Source organism: Scylla paramamosain, chromosome 6, assembly GCF_035594125.1.
Source record: "Scylla paramamosain isolate STU-SP2022 chromosome 6, ASM3559412v1, whole genome shotgun sequence".
NCBI lineage: Eukaryota > Metazoa > Arthropoda > Malacostraca > Decapoda > Portunidae > Scylla > Scylla paramamosain.
In genome coordinates, this window is record NC_087156.1 from 19,418,402 (window position 1) to 19,433,125 (window position 14,724).

The 14,724-nt window shown below is 45.6% G+C and overlaps 1 protein-coding gene across 7 annotated transcripts in view; it reads left to right on the forward strand.

Annotated features, from left to right (window-relative positions):
- The window catches only part of LOC135101358 (uncharacterized), a 73,912-nt gene that overhangs the window by 39,231 nt on the left and 19,957 nt on the right, over positions 1–14,724 (forward strand). For all 7 annotated transcript variants that reach the window (XM_064005229.1, XM_064005230.1, XM_064005228.1 and 4 more), the window contains one exon: positions 12,979–13,034. The gene's annotated coding sequence lies outside the window, so the exon portion shown is untranslated. The remainder of the gene's footprint in view (positions 1–12,978; positions 13,035–14,724) is intronic.

Below are 14,724 nucleotides of genomic sequence, written 5' to 3' on the forward strand. Positions count from 1 at the left end.
CAAGAAGGAGCGGGAGGGGAGGAGAGGCGGAGGGCTGAGAGGCGAGGGCGGGAACCTGTGCATTCTTGACCCCTGCTCAGCTCGTCCCTTCTCCGTCGGGTCTCAGGTTACATTATGGAGCCATACTGATACCCATCCATTGTTTTTCATCGCGTGTTTCGTGTGTGTGTGTGTGTGTGTGTGTGTGTGTGTGTGTGTGTGTGTGTCAGTCAGTGTGTTGCCCCCCGTCCCACACCCAGCCCGTCCGATGACCGTGATCTCTCCCTGCACCTCAGTCTTACTTTCCTTGTTTCATCACAGGCTGCCTCCACCTGCGAACGACGAAACTGTGCCTGTACTGTATAAGGAAGGACGATGAAAGAGGAATAGGAGGAGGAGGAAGGCAAAAAGGCAGGAATTAGGTTTTAGAGAACGACGAAGCTGCACGAACAGATAATGAGGATAAAAATGAGAGGGAGGGGGAAGTACTGGAAGGAGATGAAAGATGGATGAATTACATTTCAAGCCGCCATAAGAAAACTAAATAAACAGATAAGGGAAGCAAGAGGTAGGTGATTATGTTAGAGAGAGAGAGAGAGAGAGAGAGAGAGAGAGAGAGAGAGAGAGAGAGAGAGAGAGAGAGAGAGAGAGAGAGAGAGAGAAACTCGATTCCCACCATGGTGCGAACCATCAATCAATAGTATTTCCCTTCTAGATTAGACCTAGCTTTAGGATTAATGTTAGATATTTTCCCATCCCCTCTGTATAGACAGACAGACACAGACAGACAGACACAGACAGACAGACAGACAGACAGACAGACAGACAGACAGACACATACACACACACACACACACACACACACACACACACACACACACACACACACACACACACACAGAGAGAGAGAGAGAGAGAGAGAGAGAGAGAGAGAGAGAGAGAGAGAGAGAGAGAGAGAGAGAGAGAGAGAGAGAGAGAGAGAGAGAGAGAGAGAGAATTTTAGATACTGAAATGTTTCACACACCGAAATGTAAAGTATATATATCAGAAGTAGGAGAAGAGATGCGAAAAATAAAAGAACAATAATACATAATAAATGAATATAAATTAATACTGACTAGCCACAAGGAAACAATACTATATTTCTTGCACTGTTACCGCAATCACAAGTGGGAAACAATACTGAAGCTTCACAGACGGAAACGCCAAATCATTACGTGAAATTACAGCTCCCTTTACTGTGTTACCTAAGAGGCTGCGATGCGGTGTAGGCCCGTCCACTACCCCACCGTGTTATAATGTGCGGATGGAGTTTGGTTACATTATCCTGTTGATGTTACTCTCGGCTTGTTCGTCAGGGTTAACCTCTCTCTCTCTCTCTCTCTCTCTCTCTCTCTCTCTCTCTCTCTCTCTCTCTCTCTCTCTCTCTCTCTCTCTCTCTCTCCTTGGTTCTTGGTTCTATTTCAGTTCATTCTTTTCATATGAGTATTCACATTGCATTGAACTTTAACCCAGTATTTACTGAACTGAGCCTAAATTTTACGTTCATTCAGTTTCTATTCATCTGTTCACCTCGATCCTTTTATTCCTCCTCCTCGGTAAAACATGGGTGGCAGATTAATCTTCCTTTTTTATCTAATTAACGCTTATAGTCCATCCCGAATAAAAAGATGGAGCGGTGGTGCTTGTCACGCAGTTAATTAGGCGACAAAGGTTAAAACAAAAATAAATTCTGGAGTATCCGTGTAAAAAGGTGAAATAACTTGATAGTTTTTTTTCTTTTTTTTTGCGTGGAGAATCTTGCCGACTGTGGCGCGTCTTCCTTTCTCCTCGGCAACCTTTCGAGGGCGTTGATCTGGGGCAGGGCTGAGGCTTTTATTATTATTCAGTAGTAGTTATTATTATTAGTAGTAGTTGGAGTTGTGGTGGTGGTGGTGGTAATGGTGGTGATGGTGGTGTCGCTGTTGTTCTTGTTTATTTCATCTGGTTTCCTTAAAAATATCTTATCTTTCATATCTCTCTCTCTCTCTCTCTCTCTCTCTCTCTCTCTCTCTCTCTCTCTCTCTCTCTCTCTCTCTCTCTCTCTCTCTCTCTCTCTCTCTCTCTCAGTTACCCCAGGGTCAGGTGCCATGGACATGACCCCCTACCACCACCACCGCCTCCTAGCACCCCTGCGTGACCTGGCGTGACCTCCGTGTCTTCACTCCTTACCTGAGCCTTCCGTTTCCCAGCACACCATTCTCATTATTATGAAACAGATATGAATTTCTTCCCTTCCCTTCCCTTCCCTCCCCATACCTCTGTTTTTCATCTCCCTTCCCCCTTCATTTCCTTACTCGCCAGTCATTCATCACTCCCTGCCTCGGTACCTCCTCCTTTTCCCCCCATCATTTCTCACCTTCGTTCCTTCCTTCATCATCACTTATCCTTTTGAAAATTCACTTCTCCGTTCTCTTCGTCTCTCCTCGGCAGTTGTCACTCCTACCTGCATTCCTCCCTATGGACTTAGCGATGAATTGATTATTTGCTGAGTTAATTGGGAATTTCAAAAATTATTACAAGAATTTATGGATAAAGACAATAAGTGACCTAAGGGACTGCCACAAATAGGTCTGATTTTCTCAATCTTTTTTTTTTTTGTATCTTCACTTATGTTCCTATATTCTGTCTTCCATCTCTCCTCTCATCTTTCCGCCTCACGTCTCTCGCTCTCACTCATTCGCACGCCCTCTTTTTCCTCTCTCCCCCATTCCTCGCTCTCTCCCCGCCACCTAGCACTCTCACCCTCACGTCTTCTGATCCACCACTCGTCATACTTACTCCACTCTCCCACACCCACAACTTGTTACGTTTTTTTAGGCAGTGCAATACGTCCCCGTTTCAACATCTCCTCCTCCTCCTCCTCCTCCTCCTCCTCCTCCTCCTCCTCCTCCTCCTCTCATATTTCTTGCAAGCTCTCATTTCTCTTTCCCAATATTTTCATTGTTTTCACCCTCATTTCTCACTCCTTTATCTGTTCTTTCACACTTCCCTGCTTCTTCCAGCCTTCTTTTAGCATTTATCTATTCTTTCCTCATTCCTCCCCATGATATTCGATTTTTTTCTCCTGTATTTTCAGTTTGTTTCGTTCTTTTTAATTTTCTTCGTGTTTTTTTTTTCTTCCTTTTTTTTCAATGTTCGTGCGGGTTATAATGTAAGTGTCTACATCTTTAGTTACGAGTAGGAGTGAAGGCGATAAGCAGTGGGTCGCGTGTGGCAGGAAGACATCTCCGTTTTTCCTTCTTTTCGTTCGCATGTAGCGCAAGCTTGTGTGAACTGAATAGCCTATTTCTCTCTCTCTCTCTCTCTCTCTCTCTCTCTCTCTCTCTCTCTCTCTCTCTCTCTCTCTCTCTCTCTCTCTTCACTTTTACGCGTGTGCGTGTTAGTGACGTGATCAGATATAAGCAATATGAAATTCACCCCTGCATGCTCGTATGGCGAAGGAAGATAATACAAAAAGCTAGTTTTAATTGCACCAGTATTTTCTTTCCCTGCACCGCCAAGCTTATCATTAACTCGTGCATTTCAACTAATGAGCCACCGCATATTGAGTCTTTCCTTGGTATTAAAAAGCCGTGCATGCCTATGACACGTTAATTAAGCCTCTATGTGCATAGTAAGTGACAGGTGGGCGCATAGTCCGAGACCCGCTTACTTGGTGCGTGGAGGGCACCGCGTCAGTCCTGCACCCACGCGGCCTCGACCCCAGAGAGGGAGGTCCGCTGCAGCCGCCTCCAGCCGTGTGATGTAACCCCGCCGGGCTTTCTCCCGCTAGCTAGTGTACAGCTGCTCCCTGCCGCTCCCTCTGCCACTTCCTGCCATACCTCGCCATCCTACATTACTCTGAACTTGACCTACGCTCCAAACAAGCTCTATCTGGGGCATAATCAACTAATTTTATCCTCCTTTACTGGCGTGTCAGCGCTGGCCCCTCGCTGAGCCCTGGGTGAGCCCGTTATTGTGCGAGGCAAACGTCATGCAGGTGCAGCGCGACATTATTCATGCTGCAGGGTCCGTGCCGCCCCTTGAGCTCAGCCTGGCACGGCGCCATAAGGGATCTATGATGCACTAAAGCGTCATGCATGTGTTACGGAAGAGAGACTAGATCGATTTGCATAATGAACTTGCCTGTGCTTGCAGAAGACACTGGGAAGCACCTGAGGGTTCGTGTGGTGCAGATATGGGAGGCGGTAGTGATATGAATGCCGTCTTTGTTAATGGTGTGATGTCATTGTCGTTCTCATCTATTGTATTTGCTCCAGAATTTTGTCACCCATCTTTTATCTCCCATCTTCCTTTCCCTTCTCCTCCTCCCCCAGACCTTTGTTCTCATGATATATAGGAGGTATGTGTTCCGTTTCTTTATTTCCTCTTCCTGTCTCCTCCTCCTCTTCCTCCTCCTCCTCCTCCTCCTCCTCCTCCTCCTCCTCCTCCTCCTCCTCCTCAGATGTGGGTCACCAGCTTCAGTGTGGGTCTGTCTTTACAATGACTGGCGCGTTGCCTCTCCTCCTCCTCCTCTCTCTCCTCCACCGCTTCCTTATCCCTCTCCTATTTCTCTATTTACTCTTTTCTTTCTTCTTCTATCTTGACTTTTCCACCCTGTCTTCATTGCGTTCATTTTCTCTCTCCGTTTCTCATCTCGTTTATTTACGGTTCTTGTTACTAAACTTTGTCCTTTGTCTCGTTAAATGGCTCTGTTTCTTTTTAGTTTCTCTTCTTCACTTACTTCTACTTGTATTTTTGTTCATTGTAGATTTTCTTTCCGGATGCAGATGGTTTACAACAATCTCTCTCTCTCTCTCTCTCTCTCTCTCTCTCTCTCTCTCTCTCTCTCTCTCTCTCTCTCTGGCATTGTGTGTGTGTGTGTGTGTGTGTGTGTTGTGGGAGAGGGGATTGGAGGTAACGGGAGGATAACACATACATGATGCTCAGACTGGTTTCTCAAGGATACCGTGAATTCTCCTCCTCCTCCTCCTCCTCCTCCTCCTCCTCCTCCTCCTCCTCCTCCTCCTCCTCCTCTTCCTCTTCTTCTTTCTACTCCTCATCCTTTTTCCTCTTCCTTCTCTTCTTCCTTTTCTAATTTTCTGTACTTTATTTTAACGTATCTTTTTATAAACAGTCTTATAAAAACCAACGGGATATTGCTGTTTACTCTCTCTCTCTCTCTCTCTCTCTCTCTCTCTCTCTCTCTCTCTCTCTCTCTCTCTCTCTCTCTCTCTCTCTCTCTCTCTCTCTCAGGCATTGTCCATTCCTCCTTTTCCTTCTTCTTTCCTGTTTTCTTCAAGGTTATTCACTAATAAATTCCACTTTCTTCTTGTTATTCTCCTACTTTGCACCTTCACGTCCTTTCATCACATTTCTCTATGTATTATTCCGTGTACACCTGAACATCTGCCTTAGAATATATTTGTTTCATCCATCTACTTCGATTTTTCTTGAGTCACCCGATGGATTTCCCTTAAAACTTCACTTTCTGGCCTCCTTCACATCCTGATTCCTTGCGCCGTCCTTTCTCTTCCCTTCCATTAGAGGACAGTGAAGAAGCTGGAGAATAATAAGCTGAAAAAAAGTTAACCTGCCCTTGGAAGAGTTTGAAGAATGTTTGAGATTATTGTAATAAAGGGAGAATCGGAGCGGAGGGAGAGAGGAAGAAAAGAGGAGGAATGGAGGCAAAAAGTGAGGGAGGAGTGGACGGAGGAAGGCGAGGACAAAAAAAAAGGAAAGGGAAAAAAGAGACGAAAAATGAGGGGGGAAAGAAAAAGATGAAAAAAGAAGGAGGAGGAGGAGTTGAAAGACAGCTGTGGCATCGAATATAATCCTTAGACCTCCCTTCATTTGCCTCTCAATCCTCCTCCTCCTCCTCCTCCCGGCGGCGGTCAGTGTGTCGCGGTCAGGCTTGCGTCATGCACCATGGACGTGGCGTCCCGTTAAAAGCTGGCGCAGAATAACTTGGGCTCATGAACATCAATATTGAATCACGTGACCTGAATGGGGAGACAAACCTGACGCGTGTTTGTAAACGGGTGTGAGGTAGGTTCATACACACACACACACACACACACACACACACACACACACACACACACACACACACACACACACATAAACACAAACAAACACAAACACAAACTCTCTCTCTCTCTCTCTCTCTCTCTCTCTCTCTCTCTCTCTCTCTCTCTCTCTCTCTCTCTCTCTCTCTCTCTCTCACACACACACGCACACGCACACACACACACACACACACACACACACGAATGACACAATGGCGAGACACACACACACGAATGATACAATGGCGAGCATTTTAAACTCTGCTTTCGTGAGGACAATATATAAAGGCCACAGATTATTAGTCAGATTCTAATGACGTTTAGCCGATCAATAACACAAAATCCTCGTCAAACTATAACTAGAATCATGAAAACATGCTTCAAAACACCAGTAATTTCATCGGAACACAAGAAACATGAGAAAATAAGAGAAGCTGCAGGAAGCCATCAGCCCTACACGTCGCAGTCCCTGTATTAAACATACCTACCTACTTATTTTCACGTATCATCACTACTAGTTAGGTTAGTCTGTTGGTAGTAGCGCAGAGAAGACTTTCAAACCTTTGTAAATAGATACGGGGATAGGGATAACGTGACTTAAGGATCAGGTGTGGAGTAGTGGTGAGAATGCAGGTGAAAGGTGTAGAGGTGTGGTGACAGCACATAAAGAGTAAGGTAAGAGGAGTTATGTGTATGGAGAAGAGTGTAAAAGTTGGGGATTGTGGCTTGAGTGTCAGGCAAGACTGTGTGTAGGCGAGGAGTGAAGAAGACAGCTGATACCTCGTGTGTGTGTGTGTGTGTGTGTGTGTGTGTGTGTGTGTGTGTGTGTGTGATATTAACCAACGCCTTCTTCAACTTGACTTTCCATAGACGGACAATTAGGCTTTGTGTCTCTCTCTCTCTCTCTCTCTCTCTCTCTCTCTCTCTCTCTCTCTCTCTCTCTCTCTCTCTCTCTCTCTCTCTCTCTCTCTCTCTCTCTCTCTGCGGTTTGTTGCCTCATTCCTTGACGACTCCATAATACCATAGTGCCTTCTGCGTGTCCCAGGAGGAGGAGGAGGAGGAGGAGGAGGAGGAGGAGGAGGAGGAGGAGGAGGAGGAGGGTGACTGGAAGCTGATCCCCGTGACACAGTGACCCACCCCTCCTCCCCTTCCTCCTCTCCGATCCACCCCCTTCCTCCCTACCTACCTCTCCCTCTTCCTCCCACCTACCTGTCTCCATCACCTCCTCCTCTTCCCCAGCAAGGCACATCTCCCTTGTATGTTAATGGGTCGACCGTCACACCTGTATCCTCCTCCTCCTCCTCCTCCTCTTCCTCCTTTGTGTGTTCTTTTGCATTCTTTTTTTCATTTACTATTTTCTTTTCCGTAATCCATTCCTCAATGTCACACGTCTCTCTCTCTCACTCTCTCTCTCTCTCTCTCTCTCTCTCTCTCTCTCTCTCTCTCTCTCTCTCTCTCTCTCTCTCTCTCTCTCTCTCTCTCTCTCTCTCTCTCTCTCTCTCGTCATGCCAGCCTTCCATAATTTTTTGCCTGATGTTTCGCGTCAACCTTCAACTAGAAAAAAAATAAATAACAATACATAAATGAAAAAAGAATGATAGTAAAAAATATGCAGCAAAAAGAAAGGTATAAGTATCCACAATGTAATACAGCAACTGATGATTGGCGTTTTCTACGTGTGCCCATGGAACTTAATATACATGCATACGTACGTACACACATACATACCATGACGGGAAGAAAATATACACTCGTAGGAAAATATAAGTTAAAAAATACACATATAGTTGTAATAATAATAATAATAATAACAGTAACTATATTGATAGTCATACTGAGAAATATTCAAACCATTCAAGACCTCAAGTAATATCATAAGCAGCAGCAACAATAACAACAACAACAACAACAATGGAGGTGGTGATGGTGATCTCGCCTCGCCCCTTCCCTCCCCACACCAGCGGGCTTGAGTTCCTCCCTCACCACCGTAACCACGACTGACTATTGATTTACAGCCTCTCTTAGTTCCTCTGTCAGCGAGTGAGCGAGTCAGCAAGAGGAGGAGAAGATGGAGAAGTATCGAGAGCATAGGAAAGAACAAAGATATGAACGAGAACAATATGCATAACTAGATAAATAAGAAATAAGGCAAATGGTGGAAGGCAGAATTCTGTTACCATTTGAAGATACATACCCGCCTTATTCTCTCACTACTTTGAAAGGCCACAGAGATGATTAGGCGGGTTCTCTAGAGTGTTTCCCCTGTTGATAATGTAGAAAACGCCATACTCTGTCACTAAAACTATAAAAATCCCCTTGAAAACAGGTGTAGCTTCAACTAAAGCCTTTTGAATGTAGTGGAGATGCGACGCAGAGACGTTTCAGAATACGGGCTATAGTAAAGATAAATTTGGAAATACTTACTTTCTTAATTTTCTCTCGTCCCACCTAGAGAGAGAGAGAGAGAGAGAGAGAGAGAGAGAGAGAGAGAGAGAGAGAGAGAGAGGGTGTAGTTGAAAATATTACTTTTATCTAGTATTTTTTTGTGTGGCGGTGTGTGGGGGTGCGTTGTAATCCACACAGTAGTAATTCCGGGTCTTTTTCTATTTGGTCATGTTCAGTCTCGTGGCGCGGCTGGTGAAGGGAAATTTACTCCAGTGTTATGACGTCCCTGAGCACTTGTCTTGTGAGTGGGCGCTTTCTGGACAGTGAGTGATGGTGAGGATGTCCGCTGGTGATAGGAGGACGAGGACGAGGTGAAGGAAATGGAAAAAGAGGGTTTACATAGGTACTTGCAATTTTTCTCTCTCTCTCTCTCTCTCTCTCTCTCTCTCTCTCTCTCTCTCTCTCTCTCTCTCTCTCTCTCTCTCTCTCTCTCTCTCTCTCTCTATTATCTGTCTATCTATCTATCTATCTATCTATCTATCTATCTATCTATCTATCTATCTATCTATCCATCTATTTATCTATCTATTTATCTATCTATATGTCTGTCTATTTATCCATCTATTTATTTATATTTATCGGTCTATCTTATCGTGGTTCATGCCTGTCTCTGTCCTGGCTCGTTGCATCTCAGTCCGTCTCGCACGAGACAGAAGGCAGCACCAGCACCAGCATCAGCACCAGCGGCAGCAGCAACAGGTTACTAATCACGTTCTTTCATCTTCCCTCATGCAAGAGTTGATTGTCGTCTCTATTTTCTCTCCTGTGCCGGTAAAAAGGAAGTAATTCGTCTTGCTGAGGCTTTCATTAAAGGTTATTAGATAGTTTGGCAGCTTAGGATTTTTTTTTTTTTATTTCTGTAGCGGGTTAGTCGTTTGTATTTACTTGATGCGCTTAGTCATGGGGAAGTCCTGATGGTGGTGGGGTTTTATCATGAACCAGAGGAGCAGGATTTGATCTCCAACATTCAGACAACTTTCCTTTACTTTCCAATGCCCTTGTACAGTACCTGGCAACAATGAAGAGATACTTATGCATATAAGGACTAACTAGATGTCGCTCAACCGGTGGAAGTATATTTTTTTACGTAACCTCCTGCCTCATCCTTATATACAAGCACACAATCTCCTTTATGTACATTTCCTTCCACTTAGCCTTAAATGCTGTGAAGAAATTGGCTCTCATTCGTAGTAAGGACGTCCAGCCACGCCCCGGGGTATGAAGTGACTGTATATTCGTCTTTTCTTTATCACCGAAAGATCTCACCTTTTTTGCATGAGACTGTAGTCCGTGAATGCTGCCCGTCGTGAGGTCTGGCCTTCATAAATCCAGTGCCAGTTTTTCACCCAGCTTACCTGGCATTACGTGAGAGAAAGTTTGTTAGTTTAGCTGACTCAACAACGCTGATGCCATGCCGCTTCATAGCACGTGGACTTTTCACACACACTTGAACTAATACGAAGGTTAGACCACGCCCAGGGCAAACCCGGCGAGGCGGAACTGCAGCCATGGGAAGGAGCGAGCGTGGCAGGGCGGGGTGAGAGAACCCAGGTGATAGGAGTGAGCATTGTAATGCTGATGGTGTTAAGAGGTGATGGTGGTGGTGGTGGTGGTGGTAGTAGTGGTGACTGTATCCTGAAGATTCAGCAACACCTAAATGACTGAACATATTTATCGATGCCAGAAGTACTGTAAAGTCATGCCATAGAAGACTGGAGCCGAGAGTAATGACAGTTAAGATTCAGAGAGAGAGAGAGAGAGAGAGAGAGAGAGAGAGAGAGAGAGAGAGAGAGAGATCGGGCGGGGGCGGTGAGCAGGTGCAGAGGGCGTGAGGTGGACACGTGTCGTCAAGTGACAGCCTCCGTTATCTCCAGTCGCTCGTGGTGACCCGCCATGTTTATTTCGGTGCTTCATCATACCGTGACATTTAACATCAGCATTTAATAAACAACACATGAGGTGAAATCTGTATTCTTAGAATGTGATGTCACTTTTTCTTGACCTGTTTGCTGACCTATCGCGGCCCAGGCTGCGGCCTCTCTCCACGCTCTCTGTATTCCACGCAGTCATTGGCGCCTCGTAAACAAAGCCGTCGTTGATTTAATATCTTTGCAGCTCGACATCGCCGTATTATTTATTTTTTTTCCTGCCGCCAGTGAGGCAACGTGCTAACCTGACGTGCTCAAGGTTATCGTCCCCTCCACACTCCTATACTCGCACACTCCTATACTCGCATGTTGTAGTCCAGACACACAAAACACACACACACACACACACACACACACACACACACACACACACACACACACACACACACACACACACACACACACACACACACACACACACACACACACACACACACACACACCTGCATTCACTAAACTAGGAGCTTAGTAATGTTCAGGTGTTATAACTCAGCCAAGTATGATCTCGTGCCTGGATATCCTTGAATTCCGTCCCCTCGTCTCCTGGGCACCCAAGCTTCACCTTCATTCGCGTCTCTTCGAACTTCCCGTACCTTGTGAAATCAAGTACAGTCTCACTAAGCTTTCATAACACTGAACGCTCCTTGACTTCCTCCTCACTTCATTTTGTAACACACACAGAGTGAACAGCAGGAGGCCCATGAATCGGGGCATGACTCCGACGCGGCCCACGGGAAATCACAACACGCAGGCGAACGCAAGATTTGATAGTCTTAAGACCACTGGACGCAGTGCAAGGGCAAGGAAGGAAGGATGTGATGAGGGTTACGTATACCAACCAATCGTAATCATTAATCTTAGTTTTGAGTGCGCTGCAGGTGACGCGACGACGGATTCCACCATTACATTAATCTCCGGTTTATAGACACGTGAACTTGGTGTACGAGCGTCTTTGCGGCCATATGGATTAATAAAAAAAGAATAATTGGGCAGAGGTGTCATCGTGCATCCTCAGTAAGAACACAGACATTACCGTCAAGAAGGCGAAGAGGAGATCAAGAAGCAAACCACCCACAACTCGTGCAGATAACCATTCGCACGAGGTCTTACACACTTCACCGCCAGTCCACACCGTTTGCCGCCCGACCTCGTTGTTTGATAGTCTGTAAATTTTCTAATTGATCTTGATAACGGAATCATGGTCTTTATGCCATGTAGTGAGAGAGAGAGAGAGAGAGAGAGAGAGAGAGAGAGAGAGAGAGAGAGAGAGAGGGGAGGCAGGGGAGGAACGGAGGAAGCGGCGAGGAAGGGGGGTTAAGAGTTACGGAAGTTGAGTAGAAGCAAGCCGGGCAGGCAGAGAGGCAGTAACCCGAGGAGCAAACACAAACACAAAGAAAAGCGCATAACATCATCGCAGAGGGAATGCGGAGGGCGCTCACCGCGACGTGCTGGTGGCGGGCGCTCCTGACATGCACTCCAGCACCCGCACATCCGTACTACGTGCTGGCATTTGTCGAAACGCAAATCAAGCTCTGATATATAAATACGGTATTCAATTCACTGAATGTGACTGTCTCGGTGGCGATGTGACTGTGATGACGCGTTGGTTCCCGCCCAGGGAAAAAAAATAGCAGAAAAAAAAATTCTTGAATTTAAATAAGAATGAAAAGTTTGTGGAAGAAAAAAAAATTTAGAAAGTTAGTGAGCTGAAAAGGTATTAATTTCACACAGATTTTTCTATTGATACTTTTTTTTGTATTTTTTGTGCTCCCTTTTCTGTGTTTCTTCCTCGATGGCAATGGACATGTGCCTCCCATTATTCTCATTTGTTGGTTTCCTGTAATCTACCAGACCGTCAAATGTGAAGATGATATACTTATACCGAATGGATGATATACGTATACCGAATGGACGATGACGTGTGTGTGTGTGTGTGTGTGTGTGTGTGACGTGTTTATAAATCGGAGGTGCAGGAAGTCTGGGTGCCCGTCGCCGCGGGACCACGTTGTGGGGGCACTGGCCTTTACGGGACACAAAAGCTGAGAATCTGACAGCTCGAATCACGTCCTCCTGTCGCCAGTTCCGTCGCTCCTGAGGCCTTGTGGAAAGAGTAAATGTACCGTAATAAAGAGGTCCTTCCCTCATTTTCCTTGCTGAGCGTACGGGACAAGTTAGTGATCTCTTATCCCCTGCCCTTCCTGGTCCCTCATTTTGATCCTGAACTCAAATTGAAGTACATTCCATCGCAATCATACCACACTAAAACAAACCTGGCGTCCTCTGAGGCACCTCAGTGGACATGTGTGCACAGCCTCTGGAGTCAATAGCGGGGCTCCCTTGATCTCCTCCTGACGCGGGGCACAGCTTTTACTTCTTCTGACAACTACAGTAGCGATATTTCTTTCAGCATCCAATGTTTTTATTCCCGTTCCTTTTGGGTGTAGTGGCATGAAAAACGCAGGTCCATGGTAAAAGGCTGTAAAAAAGAAGTATGTTGAGACAACCATTGTACTGATAAACTTTTCTCTTCTTTGCAGATGGGGTCGTCCCCCCTCCCGACAGTGTGCCCGCTGATGGCGACTTCCTGGTGCAGGTAAGCCTGGCGCTGCGGGTGTCACCACGCTCCTCAGGGACGCGTTCACCTTACTGTGTCGTTATCATTATTTATGGAGTACTTTCTGCCGGCCTGCTTTTGTGTTCTGAGTGTCCTTGTGTGTGGGTGGACCCATATGTGTGTGTATGTATAGATGTTTCAGGTAGTGATGTCAGAGTCGACCAATTTCATGTCTATAAATTAAATAGAAATTATGATGTGAACTTATAAGTTGATTTTTGTTAAGAACTCTGCAAGACCAAGACCTGGTGATGTGACACTTGGGGGTGGGTGCTTTTTTCTTTTCTTTAATATTTCGTAGAATATGGTAGCTGTAAGTAGTGTGTGGCCCAGTGTGATGCAGCTTGTAGTCTTATTCGTTTCGTTAAATATCATCATCATCATCATCATCATCGTCGTCGTCGTCAACATTGTCGTCAACATTAACATCCCACCACCACCACCACTATTAAGGTTGGAACAGACCCAGACTCCACGCCACGCGTCAGCTGGAAAGACAGTCGTCTGTGGGAGTGGACCCCATCAGCTAGACTCAAGCCACACTGTTGTAGTAACTCCCACACCTTGACGCTGTAGTAACTCTCACACCTTGACACAGCGCACCTCACCGCGTCTCTCGGACATCCACTATCTGTTCTTATAGCCAGGTCTGTTACATCACGGAAGCGCGAATCTAGAAGCGTTAATCTTATAGCTCCTCATCCCTCGTCTCTTTCATTGTGAGGTATTTTTTTAAGTAGACAGGATAATGTGTGTGTGTGTGTGTGTGTATGTGTGTGTTTATAGAGTTTCCTTTGTGTGAAAATTCCTCTCCTAAGTGGTGAAAGCAAGATCAGTTCCCATACAAAAGTCTCAGATGCTCTCTATCCCGTAGGTTCTGTTGCTTGGCCCACGTATCATTACCCACCGCCCCCTCGCCACCAATAATATTAACTCCCCCTACAAACAAATGATCTTGCATGCCTTAGATACTAGAAATATATCACGTGTCACGTCCCTACTACAAACTATATGTAATATTTCTTCCCTCACACACAAAAAAAAAAGAAAAAAAAAAAGAATTCCCACAGAATATTATGTTTACCTCCCCCTCTTTGCCCACCATGACACCCAATACTCCCACGCACCCATTTCACGCTCATACATATTCCTTCACTTCATAGAAAACGGCTCTGCGTGTCTCCCAGCGTCACCTGCTCGCGTGGTCAGTACCGCAACCACACTCGTTCCTCACTCTCGTTCTCTGTCATCGGTATCTCTTAATGACTGTGTACTGCCAGAACATCACTAGTTGAATGGATTTAATCTCTCTCTCTCTCTCTCTCTCTCTCTCTCTCTCTCTCTCTCTCTCTCTCTCTCTCTCTCTCTCTCTCTCTCTCTCTCTCTCTCTCTCTCTCTCTCTCTCTCTCTCTTTTAGGAAACCTGGAGGAATTAAGCACGGCTGCACTACACATGACAGTCCCTGTGTGCAAAACGCACGTACATATTTGAGTCCACTTACTATTACTATATAGGTGATCGTTTAAAGCTTCTTATTGACTCTGCCACCTGCTTGCTGAGTACACTTCATTGTGTTGGGGAAGGGATGGATGGGTGCGTGGTTGCTTAATTTTCTCTCTGTTTATCTGCGTGGTTACGTATCTGTATGTATGTTTATCTGTCTTGCTGG